A 14695-nucleotide genomic window follows, 5' to 3' on the forward strand; every position below is an offset into this window, starting at 1 on the left:
TTGACTAGGGTGCACTAGTTCCCCACTCACTTCCTGTTTTCAACAGTCACCAGTGCCAGAGACCAAAGAGGAAGAGTAATGTATTTATAACAAGGGTCACAGAATGGGGCTAAGGACCAGTTACATTTCTGCCCCATTATGGTCTCATATTGAACCCCTGCCTCTAAAAGCCAAACAATCTTCTCAGGGTCTGCAAGTGTCGACACGTTCTTACCCATGCTGACCTCTGCTCCCTCGTTCTTTCCCATCTCCCTTCCCTCCCTCTGCCCTTGTGCCCAAGGCCTTCTCTCTGCTCTTGGACCATCCCAAGCTCATCTCTGGTGCAGGGCCTCTGTGTTTATTGTCTCCTCTGCCAGGAACATTCCTTCTCCAGATATTTGCGTGGCTCACTCATTCTTATGTTGCAGTTTTAGCTTGGTTAGCAACTTTCTGTCCCCTGCCTTGTCATTTTCTTCCATATCATCCTATTTTATTTTATTTATGGCACTTAATATCTAAAAATAATGTGTTGATTGGTTTTCTTCATGTTATCCATCTTCCCCGTTGGAATGTGAGCTCCGTGAGCATAGGCACCTTCTATGTTTTGATCACTGCTGTAGCCCCCAGGCATAGCACAGAGAAAGCACTTGATATTCATTTATTGAAGGAAGAAATGAATGCTCATCATAATAGCTACCATTTATTGAACACTTACTCTGTGCCAGTCACAGAGCTCACCAGATTCTCACAGCGACCCTCCAGGGTAGTTATTTATCTGCTATCCCAGTGGTGCAGATTAGGTTGCAGAAAGGTTATGCAGCGTTTCCAATGTGAAAACTAGCTTGTTTCAAGCCAGCAAGTAACCAAGACCTGATTTGAACCTAGGCATGTTTGATTCCACAAGTCATACTCTAAATCAAGAGTCAGCATGCTTTTCCTGTAAAGGGCTAGAGAGTAAATATCCAAGGCTTTGCAGTCCATATGGTCTCTGTTAGAACTACTCAACTCTGTTGTACTATGAATGCAACCACAGACAATCCATAAACAAATGGATGTGGCTGTGTGCCAATAAAACTTTATTTACAAAACAAATGGTGGGCAGGATTTGGTCCAGGGCCATAATTTGCAGATTTCTTCATTATGTCATTATTCTATATGCTATGCTAAAAGGAGGGGTTACAAAAAAAAGAGAAGGAAAGTAAAAGAAAAGCATTAAAATGTGTGCTCGGTGCCTGGTGAGCCCTTTTCAAATAAGAGAGACAGCAGGTGGACAAACTAAGTTAGAAACACAAAATCAATAATAAGGTTTTGATAGGAATTGTGATTCTACTGATTCAACTTCCCAGCTAAATTATAACCATCGCTTAAGACTACAGTAGAGTTTAATTCAGATAAAATATTCCATTTTAACCAAGGTTTCATTCATATTATAATTATTACACATGATTTCACCTGCTAATACCCAAACAGATCCACACAAACTTTTACCCCAAGCAGGCCCAAAATAGTAATTATTAAAGGACGAAGTATATCAAATCACCGTAACTGTTCACACTTCCTCTTTCAACCTTTGAGCCTGAAAATAGTTCAGTCTTTCTTTCTCAAGCAAACGTATGACTTATTGGCAAGGTGAAAGACACAAATCGCAGGTCTGAGCCAGCCCTGAGAAATCTCTGCTACCTCATTGGGAAGGTGAACATTATTGGTATTTAGTTGTTTATTCATTCAGAGTGGCTCTCAAGACTGAATATCCACATTAAAGCAAAAAATCAGCTCAGTCTGGGTCTGAGATGGGAGACAGAGGACAAAGGCAGTGGTTTCTATAGTGTTTATCTGTGTATAAGTGACAGGCTGGTATGGGGCTTGACCCTCGGGGGGAGGGAGTGACAAGACTTCCTCATTGCACCCTGTTTTTCTCTCCTACGTCATTAGAAACACATTAGACAAAATATTATTTTCCTCATACCCTAAAGAAAGAGTCCTTCTGTGAATACCATGTGTGTCTTAAACCAAAAGTCACATTTTCCTCAATTTGTTTGCAATTTTTTAAACATGGGTATTAAATATTTGAGCAGGTGACAAAGATTAAACTTTAATTAGGCTCCTGAACCTTCTCCAAGGCCCAACTATGCACTTTGACTATGCACTTGTAAAATCCAGTTTTCAAGAACCCTGCTAAGTCAGTTTAGCTAGAATTCTCACCTTTGGTATTTAATCAGGTTCCACATCCTCCACCTTCCCCCAGGTGAGGTCTAGACCTCTCTGTCTTAAGCAAAGAATCCTATTAAGCCAGTTTAGCCAGAATCCCCTTACCTCTGATATTACCGCTTAGTAATTTTCCATCCACTGCCCCCAACCCTGCTCTTCAGCTATAAATTCCCGCTTGCTTATGCCGCGTTCGGACTTGAGCCCAATCTCTTCTCCCTCACTGTAAACTCCCATTGCAGTGGTTCCTACACCTATCATAATGGTCCTGAATGTAGTCTGCCTTACCATCTCTAACAAGTATTTCTGATTTTTTTTTTTCCCCTCTAACCCATGAAGGTAGCCCCAGCATGGCAAAACCAGCATCTGAAGGAGAATCGAGAGGTGTAAGATCTGTCCCAGCCCAGCCACAAACCAGCAGTGTTGTCCTGGGTACCTCTTCCCCTCACTTCCTTTGTCTGAACAGAATTCTTATCTGTAACAGAATGAGTCAATCTCATACCTTTTCATCTACCCAAGCACCCATCTTTTTATTATCTATTTAATATTTGTTATATTTATTATCATTTATAAGCTACTACTCAAGATGACTCATATTATTAACAAAAATGGATTCCTACTGAGCATTTAGTATTTGCTATATGCTTTCCATGCATTCTATTATTTAATTCTTACAACCTCTTTTGTAGGGGGGCCCTTGTTATCGCAGACTTTGCAGAAATGACAGCTGAGGTTCGGGGAGGTGACATAAACTTCCCAAGCTCCAATAGAGAGTTAATAGCAGAGCTGGGATTTGAGCCTGAACCTTTGTTTTCTTTTCTTCTTTCTTTCCTTTCTTTCTTTTCTTTTCTTTTCTTTTTTCTTTTCTTTTTTTAAGAACTACACTGTCTTCATGTGCCTTGTAACCCTGGGTCAATGTCTGACCCAAGAGGAAAATACAGATTCAAACTCCCTTGCCCTGACCTCCATGAAGCCTCTCACCATGTCAGGCTATGAAATACCAAGGTGTCTTCCCTGGAGGAGATGGTGCAGGAGCTGCCATGGGCAGCCAGCACACAGTCTTTGCCTTTGAGAACCCAGGAGAGATGATCGAATCCATGGCACAATCAATGCCTCAGGAGGAATGGCGCTGATAATTCACACAGCAGGAGCGATCTCACCCTCCGGTCCTTATTGTCATTTTTGGGCACAGGCAAACACGAAACAATGACATCTGCAAACCTCTGGTTATTGGAGAATCTTTGTCTTTGCTAGGGAGAGGCAATCCCTTTAAGGAAGGACAAAGTCAACAGTGTAGTGACATGAAATATCTGGGGGCTCTCCTTGAAATGAACAGTTACTTTTAATAATTCATATCAGGCTGGGGACACACGGTGGGATCAGGACAGATTCCTAGAGAAAGCAGAGCGAGGCTGGTAAAGTTAATATTTTGTGCACATCTGATCCTCTCGGGGATGGGGGCGGGGAGAAAAAAGAGGAACGAGTTTAATTACTGACTATCTACTATGACCTAAGTACTTTTATACACAGTGAGCACTAGGTCCTGTCCACAATATGTAAAGTTGATGTTTTACAGATGACGCTAGTAAGAATCTAAACAGGAATTCTATTTATTTTTCACTCTTTGTCAATGCCTGTGTAGACACTAGCCTAGCTCTAATTCAGATTTACATAAGGTAGATGGCATTTTCTCAATAGAATATATGTGGAAAAAAATATTTAGACTACTAAACCTAATACAGTGCCTAGCATAAAGTAGAAACACAATAAAAGAGGATGAATTAACAACTATTAATGTGTTTTTTCAAACTGGGGTGGAAATCATCTGATTCAGTAGTTGTCAACTAGGGGTGATTTTGCTCCGCAGGGGACATTTGGAAATGTCTGGACATATCTTTGGTTGCCACTAAAGAGGGGAGGAGTACTATTGGCATCTCGTGGGTAGAGGCCAGGATCCTGCTAAACATACTACAATGCACAGGACAGGGCTGCAGCAAAAAAAATGATCTGACCCATAATGTCAATAGTTCTGAGGCTGAGAGATTCCTATGTAATCCAATCTTAGAGATGAGGCGACCATGAGCCAGAGAGATAAAGAGACTTGCCCAGGTCCATACAATCAGTTGATGGCAAAGCCGTGACAAGAAATATCCCCCAGAGACTTTCTACAATGTTCATGTCAGATCTCAAGCTGTTGACCAGCCAGAGGACTCTACCTGCTATGACAGGGACGGGTCCAGTGAGGAATGCTGTGTTGGCACAATAGCCAAGGCAAACCAAACACAATTAGGTAAATATGAATGGACGAAGCCTGTCGTTCCTCAGTCTGGATATCTTCTCAGTAAGCATCCAGGGAAGGTTCCAGAGAACGAGGAAACCAAGCTTTGGACGGACTGCCCACCTAGAGGCTTTTGCTGCTCGCCAGCTTCTCTAAACTCCCACTCCTTCCTTTTCTTGAGTTGCAAACCAAGACACATTATCAAATCGAAGAAATCATTTTCTTTTAATACTTAAATAGGCAAGTTAAAAATATTATTGATTACATGGTCATATTAAGTCAAGGTAGAAATGGCCGGCAACTGATTCTCTCCAAAACATATTAGTCGTTTACTTTATCATTTTCACCAGTAACAACATTTTGGCTTTCTATGTGCCAAGAGCTGTGTTGGGTCTCGGGGGAAAGATGGGCAAGAGGAGAGGGTGTTCGCCAATATCATTTGTAAGGCATACCCTTGACCTCAAGAAGCACTCAGTTCAAGCATGGAAGTCTTGGCAATTGCGAAGTCAACATTGCAAAATGGGTAACACAAAACCCTCCTTAGAGCTAACTGTCTATGCCTAGCCTGACTCGCTTTTTTTTTTTTTTTTTTTCTTAACAACCTTTAGCACAGAAACATTCAGCTACAGCCCAGGAGTTTGTACTTTACCATCCTTATTATTAAGATTTGGCCTGCCTGGTGGGCATTTTTTTTCTATTCATTGATACCCCAGAACATATCTAAAATGACAGAGAAACCAGATGCAATATGGGACCTCACTGAAACACTGAATCCCCTAACTTAGCAGGTAAATGGAGGGCCCCAAAAGCCGGGGTGCTGGCACGTTTTCCAGCAGTCTCTAAGCTGCATCTGAGTAGAAGCTGGTGGTCTGGGTTAACACACTCTAAAGATTGACTTTTATCTTGAAATTTCAATGAAAAATTAAACATGCTGATAACATTGGGTACTAACGGTTCTTATTTCCATTGCAACTGCCTTCTGAGACGGATAATTTCTCTTTAGATTTTCATGAGTTTGGCCCAGAAATCAGATACTCAAGGCATTAAACATACAGGAGCCTGAGATGCCAAGAAAACAGTAGTATCTATTTAAGGATTTGCCTTCCACAGCCAGCTAAGTGTCTTGGAGAAGTGAGTGAAATTTAAATGTATCAACTCTGCCGCTCTGCTACAGACTGGGAAATGAGACACGAAGAAGGGCACCCCAGAGGCCCCCACTGGCACTTGGACATGGGTGTCAACCTCGCTGACAAGCAGCTTGTTGGGCGCCGCTTCCCAGTGCACTAAAGTAAGGAATGCTAATTTCTATTCTGCCCTGCCACAATATTAAAATTTAAGTGAACATCCATGGACAATCTAAAAACACCATCATTTGATAAAAGAATGTTCAAACATTGTAACAAGCAGGAAGGATAGACTCTCAAAATAAAGAGAATCTCCTCAGATTGAATACCTACCGATAACTGTATTAAAGACTCACTATTTTGTCCTTACATCACTGTAGGCTGGGGGGGGGGGGAGGGAAGCCAGAAGGTAGGCCAGGTAGGTGGTCGGCAGCTTGAGATCTGACATGAACATTGTAGAAAGGGGTGACTATGAGGAACAAGGACCCACGAAAATTGAAAACCTTGGGACTGTGAGTTCCGCTTGGACTTGGCAATGGGAAAACAAGGGGGATCGAACAGGGGGTGCTCCCCACCCCCATCCAGCCCTGCTCCTGCGCAGATCACCAGCTGCAGGGACCGTGGGAGACGAACTGATCTTTCACTCACTGGTTCCCTGGTACCTCCCTGGGGCAGCGGTAGGCCTGACCCTCATCCCTTCTCCTTGGGACACATTTTAGTTTGTCTAGTGGAATGAAGCTCAGGGCGAGCCCACCGGGGAGGATGGAAGTGGGGCCTTCTCCACCACACCAGCCGGAAATGGCACACATGATTGGATGAAAGTGTGCCCTCTACTTCTCAGATTTTATGGGTTCATGAAACAGCACTGTGTATCCCCGGTACTTTGCTATCACTCTTTCAAATGTCTGCTTACTGTACCATTACCCCTTCCCCGCATCTAAGCAGCTCCGTGACTCAGGGCAACAAGGCACAGTCACTATTCTCAAGGAACTCACAGCCAAGGAAGAGACAGGTAATTAAACAAGCAGGTGGGCACAGCATGGCAGCATGGAAAGTGGCATGGAAAGTGACTCATTATTCTCAGGGCAGTTCCTGTTCCCCCCAGTTCTTGACCCCTCACCCCTTCCTGTCCTTGACCTGGAATGCCTCTGGGTCTCCATCCTAATTCTTTCGCAAGGGACTCCAGTGGCCACTCATAGTGCCCACCTTCCTGCCACCAACCCCTACAGCTTAAGAGCCCAGGAGTGATGATGGAGGGTTTTCATTGGCACTGGCTCAACTTGCAACCAGGAGCCTCATTAAACACCTGAAATGCTGCTCAACCGGGCTCCACCCACAGTGATGGAATTAGCAAGGCTTTGGGTCCTGTGAACTGAATATTGAGGGTGGGTTTCTCATTGCAAATATCCTGCTGTTTTCCTCTTTTGACCTTTGTGGAGGAGGAGATTTGATTTGGGTTACAACTTGCTATTCAAAGTCTCTTTGGAAATGCTCCAGGTCTGGTGCGTTATTTACTGGAAGGCATCTCCGTTCCTTCTCAACATCCAATCCTCTTTGACACTCCCACCAAACAGAGGTTTTCAAACCCTATAATCAGGTGAAGACAGTTGTGTGCTTTGAAGTATCAACCCCATTGCCTGTCTTCCCACCATGACTGCTCTCTTCTGGAATCACTTGTTAAAACACTGATGTCCCTGGGAGGTTCTGCTGAGCTCTGTGGCCAGCCAACAGTAGGTGAGCATGAGCCCAGGGAGGAAAGAGGAGGTGGAGGGAGAATTAACATGTCTCTGGAGGTCAAGGGTACAGGGTTGCCCACAAGGGAAGGTGGGAGAGAATTGAAGATGCTGACATCACCGTTCTTTTACAAGCCCAAGGCCAGTCATTTCCTTTCATCATTCTCTGTGAGCTTAGCCTTCTCATCACCTCCCAGAGATTCTAGCTCTGTCTGGGGAAAATGCTAACCAGCTCTTCACAATTGCTGTCACTAAAGTCCTGGCCAGAGAGCTCACAAAAGACACTGTGTGCAGTGCAAGAGGAACATGGTGCTCCTGAGGGGAGCCAAGGGGTAAGGAAGAGGGCGGCCTCGGAGCACTCATGGGCAGCCAAGGAAGACAACGAGCCCATTCCCAAATCCTCGGCCCTGCCCGTGCTGGAAATTTGATAAAAGGTGCCCGCCCCAGGTGGGTTAGTCATCCAGGCTGGACACGTAGGAACTTGGGGGAGAAGGACACTAAGAATTAGTTTTTCTTTCCCCAGTCCCTGGGAAGGGGCTTAGGGATTTTTATGAGAGGAGTGACTTCAAGAGAGTGGGGATGCTGGGCCCCAGCTAAAGAGTAGGAAGGAGATGCTGAGAGAAAGGGGATTCGAGAAGACGGAACTGACCAATTCTTCTTCCTGACCTCTTTGAGTTTGGACCCAGCCTCTCTCCATCAGAGGTGACACCGAACAGGGGATCAGGAGGCCCTCTATATCACGGGGAGTCAAGAGAATCACCAGTGGCAGAGACAGGTGACTCAGTCCTAGGAACCATTCAGTCCATCCCCTCACTGAAAACTCACAGAGCATGAGTCTCAGAGAGCTGCAGGCACTCAGCCAGGATCACATGCATTGAGCACCTACAGCATTCTGGTCGAGGGGGCATGTTAGGTGCTCACCAGCTGTTGATTCATCAGGAGGGCTTATCTCGACTAGTTCCCCATTTCCTTCTAAATTAATTACTTTGTTCTTTTTCTCATCGCAGTTGGGAATGACCAATTTAGCTGTGAGATTTCTTTTTTTTATGCCTACAGCACCTGGTATCCCTGGGCGGTCTCCCATCCAAGTACTAACCGGGGCCAACCCTGCTTAGATCAGATGAGATCGGGCATGTTCAAGGTGGCATGGCCGTAGACGCTGTGTGATTTGTTTAATGCCTCTTGCCCTCTACCCTCTATCCAGCTGTAACTTCTATGAGGGCGGGGCACTCTCTGCCTCATTCTTTGCCATACCCCAGTGCACAGTAGGCACACACCCAGATTTACTAAACTCAGAATATCTATTCTCAAAGGAACCCCATGAGAGAAACATTACCCCCGTCTTGCAGACAAGGAAACGGGTGCTTAGACAATTTAAATTACAAGCAGAAAAAAGCAAAACTCAGCAATGGCGCTGAATGACTCTCCCCCATGCTGTATTACTCTTCCGATGAGGTTTATCAGACTCGGGAGGTTCCTTAAGCTGGGGGCCATGATTTAGGCTTCTCCAGCTGTGATGTTCTAGCACCAGATGCCCCAAGAGCACTTCCCAAGAGAGAAGGAGAGTGGGAGGGTCACTCTGGGACTGAGAGCAGCTGAGAGCCAGGAGCCCCAGGCAGGTTACCAGTCTGGCCAAGCCAGGTGCTAGATTGGGATCCAGGTAGGGAAGACAAGGCTGAGGACCACCAGCAGTGAGGAGGTCCCTACTCAGCAAACGGAGAGGCAGATAGCAAAACGGGAGTATCTGTCTGACAAGAATATGAGGGGACCAATCACCAAAAAGGGATGAGTCCGAAGCTAAAGGTCTGTGAAGCCCCAGGTCTATGGGAAGGGTGGGCTCTGAGGCTAGACGTACCAGAAATTGAGTCTCAGCTCGCATACTTACCAGTTTGGGCCAGTTAATTATGTTTTCTTAGCCTTAGTTTGTTCCTCTAAAGCATAGGATGATGCTAATCCGACTACCTCACTAGGAAGATAAATGAGATGTGCCAGGGAAAGCCCTCAGCACAGTACCTGATCTAATACGCGCCTCCAGCCAAGTTTAGTCTCCTCACGCACTTCCTTCAAGGCTGGACCAAATGCCTAATTTGGAACCCCTGTCAGTTTTTAGGTGGGAACGCGCAAATATTTAAACCTGACGACAAAGGTAGGTGAGAGGCTGCTGGGGAAAGCAGATTCTGATAGAGAGAGTGAAGCTCAAAACCAAAAGCCTCTCAGGCCAGTGTCTGCTTAAAACTGTGTCCTCTGAGGCTCGCTCACAACGTGCGCTGTGGTACACAGGCAGCAGGCTCAGCTGAGTGAATGGGCCCAACGGGTCAGGTGGGAGAGTTGCCACGTCCGACCATCAGCCCGATATCATTCATCTAGTTTTCACTGACTCATTCGGCACCAGAGAGGCGTCTCCGCATAGGAGTGAAAGCACGGGTTTCGGAGTCCACGATTTACAGTGCTGTCTCTGCACTCACTGTTTCTTCAGCTGTTACATGGGTTGACACTCACCTCACGGGCTTGTTGTGAGGAGTGAGTAAATACAGGCAAGGGATTTAGAGCAGTGCTGGACAGGGTGAAGGCACTCAAACAGTGTTCGCCATTGCTACTGATAAGAGTCTGCAGAGCATCAGACATTGCTAGGCTCTGGGAGCCAGGCCGGGAGCGAGGTCCCCGCCTCCACAGAGCTGCCCGTCTAGTGGAGCCAATGGATCAGGAAACAAGCGATCATAAGACAATGTGATTATTGACCCAATAAGGTGCATTCCAGGGAGCCCTAATCTAGTACCAGAGAAAGCAGCTTTACTCAGAGACCTGACAAATCTGTTAACTGGGCCAGACCAGGGAGCAGGGAAGGGCGGAGAGGCCTCTAAGCAGCAAAGATAACATGCAATAAGGTTGACCATGGTGAGTGCAAGAAATAGTGACCCCAGGGCAGGGCAGAGATAGAGAACAGTGAGGCAAGAGTCAAGAGAGACAAGCAGGATTCGGACCACTCTTCCAGATGACAGCGGAGGGAGGAAATGCTCCCAACATAGCAGAGAAGAATCGGGCCCAGAAGGTGTGTCCCCCTGCACTGGGCTTGTCCTCCACTTTTTGACTTTTCCCTTAAAATTACAAAGGGGGAGCATGATTCAATTTAATCAATTTCTCACACCAATTACTCTGAATCGTCTCAGGAAATCCAACAGGACCTCCCCAGAGAAAACTCCCTGCAGAACCACAAAGCAGTCAGCAGGAAGAAGAACCCTCCATCCCATGGAGAAGCCATGTGGGACAGCGCCTTGCCAACATCCCACCCAGCCGACGAAGCTGGGACGATCTTGAGGATTAAGACAACAAGGACAGACACGTTTGGGAATTAAGACGGCCACCAAAACTAGAGAAAAAAAAAATCCAGTTAGCATGGTTATTTTTTAACCTCAAGTGCAAAGGGAAAAATCAGGTTTAAGAACATCAATTTACCAAAAAATAAAACCACTCTTTTCCACTTAGTGCCAAAATGAAATTATCGCTTTCCTTGGTTTTGCATCATAGGACCCCCTCCTCGGCCACCTCCAGCCAAACCTAACAATTGACAGAAATGACAAGGGCCACTCTTTCCATCTCTCTTTCGTCTTCATTCCAGGTGGTTAAATGCCTTCTGCCACCACAGGAGTCCAGCTCTCATCCATAGCAAGGAAATCCTTCGACATAAAGTTCTGTCTGCCCAACTCAAACTTGGAAAGCACACCCCGGAGTTGGGAGTATGATGGGAGTGAGAAGAGACAACGCACACCAAACACAGATCTTGGACAAAGTGGGAACCAGATTCTCACGTATGAGGTGCTTGGCGCCACTTCCCTTTCTCCGTAACCAGCATCACGGGGATTGGTGCCACCAAGTAGAGCCTTGGAAGGGTATGTCCCATTAGCAAATCAGACTTGATGTTTCGAGTTAAAGCAATTGGGTTTCTCATAAAGTGTCCAAAACCCTTTAAGAACTTTGGAGTTCAGAGCCAGAGGGAAGGATGACAAGGAGGCCAAGAGAGTAGCTAGACCTCAGGAAGGATTATACGGGGAATAAAAGCATGCAGACGTGAATGTCACACCACGATCCAAGCTCATGCCTCTCTCCAGCTGCAAACAGCTCACATCTTGGCTCAGCCTTTCCGGAGAATTCCAAGATTCTGAGTTCTATTTTCTTCCACTTCCTTCCTCTACTTTCTTTGCCTCTCTTGCTTTTTGCTTTGCCACCCACCCCATTTTACCCCCATTTCTAATGTCATGACATTCTAAGAAATTAGTTCCTCCTTCCCCCCCCCCAAAAGAAATTTTTTAATACCTGTATCCTTGACTCTGTGGTATCTGAGGAATTATTTCCAACCAGTTGATTAGCCAGCTGATCAAGACTCTGGAGAAGACAGCCTCAGCCTGTGTAGCAGTGAATAAAAAGCTCCACTGAATGCCTTTTGTATAGCCAGAGGCTGAAGGACTTTAGGTGCTCAGCAGTAACCTCAAAAAAAAATTCCCCAGGAAACAGCAAACTCTCCCAGCACAGTTTTGAAATACCCCAGGAGGAGGGAGCCTCTTTAATCAAATAAATAACCAGCCAGAGATAAGGCCTGCTAGGCTGAGCTCAGCCAGCCAATCACATGCTTCCTTCTGAGTGCAAGGACAAACAGACCCAGACTTCTGGAGTGAGTTTCAGGGCTTATAATAATTTAATGATGCTGCACGTGGTGTCTTCTTGGCTGTGCCTGGTGGGGGTTTTCTGACAGGGAAGTGAAGCTCTGAGCTCAGGGACCTCATTCTCAGTGGAGGCATGTGGCTTCGGGGCCGTAGGTGAGGATCCTGGGTGATCACAGTGGACGCCAGCTCCTGACCTGGACGCTTCCACATTGCCCAGAGGTCCTGCTGATGCCAGGCCTGAGCGGAGCTGAGCCAGCCTGGGTCACCAGGAGACGAGTACATTTGACACTGGATGTGCATCTCATTGACTGTGTCCCTGAAGAGGCTGTGGAGACCCTAGTGACTTGCTCTCACATGTTGGAGATGCTTAACATATACTTCCATGGGTTCTTACCCAGAAATGACTTTGACTTCTCTATATTTATCATCCTTTCAAGGCCCCTCCCCTTCCACTGCAATCAGTACTCTGTTAGGACACAGAGGTATCATAAAGAGGGCAGGTTCTGGGGGCTATCCAGGTCTGGTAATGAATAATGGCCCTACTTGTTTCTAGCCTTGTGACTTTGAACATGTCACCTAGCCCCTTCCTCGCTGAGTTGAATTAACTGGGAGAATTCTGCCTTGTCTTGATAAGGTTCTCATAGGCCCTCAGGAGATGTAAACAAACCCTTGAAATGGCATTGATATATTAGAGCTCCATATTTAAAGGAAATTAAGGGGATCCCCTTTGTTATGTGAATAATAACCTAGCCATCAGCAGAGTCAATTTTAGGACATTCATTACCACGCCGCTGCCCCGCAAAGAACCTCTTCCCCTCATCAGTCATTCCCATTCCCCACCATCCCCACCTCTACCATTTCTAATGCAACCAAAAATCTACTTTGTGTTTCCCACAAACTTGCCAAATCTGGACATTTAGTGTAAATGAAATCATATACTATGTGGCCTTTGTGGATCGCTTCTTTCACTTAGCATAATGTTTTCAAGGTTCGTTTTATTTCTTTTTATTGCCAAGTAATATTCCATTGTATGGATATATCATAATTTGTTTATCCATTCATCCATCGATGGACACTTGGATCGTTTCCATGTTTTGCTGTTGTAAATAATGCTTCTATGGATATTCATGTACCTACCCACAAATTCACAACCACAAAAAGGAAAACAAAAAGGAAACAAAGAAGATGAGAAAATTAACCTTTGGAGGACTTCTCTCCAGCCAAAAGTTAGACTCTCATAGCAGTAGCTGAGTATGGTATTTGCAGACTTCAATGATGCATAAAGCACCATCGCACATTCCATCTTATGTAGTCCTCCCACAACCCTAGGCATGAGGGACATATTATTTTTATTGCCATTTGAAGATGAGATCATGAGGAATAAGAAAGTTTGAGTAACTTGCCAAAAGTCACCCAACCAAGAATTAAAGCCAGAATTATTAAGCCCTATGTTCTTTCTACTCCAGCTCCTCACATACAAAACATCTTTTTTCTTCTCTTACATATTCAATCTTGGCTTCTAGGATGTGTAGTTCAAGGAGAGAAAAGAATCAAGAAATAAGAAGAGCTTCATTATTATTTATGAAGAAAATGGCAATGGGGAGAACACATAGTTGTTGCTGTCCGCATTTAAAAATTTGTATGTAAGGCTCAGAAATATTAAATGTTTTAACTGAAGGCACACGGAGCTAGTAAACCAGCCGTTGATGATTTAAAGGGAGATACGTGATTCCCAAACACAAGCTAGATTAACTTGCTTGTTTCCTGTCATCTCATCGAGAGCAATAGAGGTCTTGGTTGTTCAGAGGGGAACAGGGGTAACTTTAGAAGGGGCACTGCAGGTGAGGATAGGTCTGGATGAAGGAGACACCACACATAGCAGGAAGTGTAGAAGGATTAGGGAACATGAAAGTCTGAAGATGTCGAGAAAAGATGGTTACGAAGAGAAGATGAGCAGGAAAGAAAACAGTGAGAATGTGGATAGACTTCTGCCGAAAGGCTGTCCAAGTTCCCAGTTTGTCCCATGGCTAGGAATGTTTCATCCAAATCCTTGAGGTTGCTTGATAAATAATATGAACGGGCACTTGATAAACAACAGGAACAGATGTTCAGGGTAGAATGATGCGGGAAAGACAGCAGCCAGGGGTAGCAAGTGTGATGGCAGAGCTAGAGGGTCCACCCAGCTTCTCATCACCTATCCAGCCCCAACCAAAAAGCACAGCCTTGGTGGAACAGCACCCAAGGGAATCCTCCTGGAAGCAGGAAGGCAAAACTCTCCACAGGAAGAGACGAGGCTGAGAAGGCCAGATGAGCAAAGGTGAGAGGCCCAGCCCCAGCTCGCCACTGAGGTAAAGATTCCAGCACAAAGTGCTTCTCACTCAGGAGTGGGGGGTCACAGGATGGACAGCAGGGGTGTCAGAGGTCTGAGACCTGCCAGGCACCTCCCGGCTCCTGGGCCTTGACTCACTGTACCGAGATCATGCCAACTTCATTTGATTTTCTTGGGCCCATTACTTGTAGAATGCAGTATACACAAGGGGAGCCACTATCAAAAAAGTCGGTTAGAAAAGCTCTCTAAGAATTCCCACGCTAGTTCCAGGCCCCTCAGATTCCTGAGCCATCTACAAGAGCCACTTCTGGAGGATGAAAGGGTACCTTCAGATCTGCTCCCACTTCGGAGCACCAAGAGTATCAGGAGGCAGAGCAAGGCAAGCACCT

General features: G+C 45.6%; 1 protein-coding gene across 1 annotated transcript in view; it reads right to left on the reverse strand.

The window, feature by feature from the left end:
- The window catches only part of GPAM (glycerol-3-phosphate acyltransferase, mitochondrial), a 58586-nt gene extending 46727 nt beyond the window's left edge, over window positions 1–11859 (reverse strand). The window contains exon 1 of the mRNA XM_016159761.2: window positions 11631–11859. The gene's annotated coding sequence lies outside the window, so the exon portion shown is untranslated. The remainder of the gene's footprint in view (window positions 1–11630) is intronic.
- Window positions 11860–14695: the final 2836 nt, after the last annotated feature.

This window comes from Rousettus aegyptiacus, unplaced genomic scaffold (assembly GCF_014176215.1).
Source record: "Rousettus aegyptiacus isolate mRouAeg1 unplaced genomic scaffold, mRouAeg1.p scaffold_m13_p_6, whole genome shotgun sequence".
NCBI classification, from domain to species: domain Eukaryota; kingdom Metazoa; phylum Chordata; class Mammalia; order Chiroptera; family Pteropodidae; genus Rousettus; species Rousettus aegyptiacus.